Genomic DNA, 204 nt, shown 5'->3' with positions numbered 1-204 from the left:
GCATGATTTTTCATCAAATGTGCTTTTTTGAATGCTTGCAGTCTACACATTTTGACAGTTAGTTAAAAAAATATTCCTTCCCATTTTGCCCTTACGAGTGTATCTTGAGTGTTTTCCAAAGATCTAGGTAAAATGGTATAGGTATTTGATGGCAAAAGCCTGATGAATGGTTCTGCAAACTTTTAACTGAAAAGAATGTTTACA

General features: G+C 33.3%; 1 protein-coding gene across 1 annotated transcript in view; it reads left to right on the top strand.

The window, feature by feature from the left end:
• LOC119586170 (isoleucine--tRNA ligase, cytoplasmic-like) overlaps positions 1 to 204 on the top strand; it is a 9,035-nt gene that overhangs the window by 6,813 nt on the left and 2,018 nt on the right. The gene's annotated exons all lie outside the window — the stretch shown is intronic.

This window comes from Penaeus monodon, chromosome 21 (assembly GCF_015228065.2).
Source record: "Penaeus monodon isolate SGIC_2016 chromosome 21, NSTDA_Pmon_1, whole genome shotgun sequence".
Classification (NCBI taxonomy): Eukaryota; Metazoa; Arthropoda; class Malacostraca; order Decapoda; family Penaeidae; genus Penaeus; species Penaeus monodon.
Note: the sequence above shows the minus strand (reverse complement) of the source record. Positions and strands in the feature narration are given on the sequence as shown.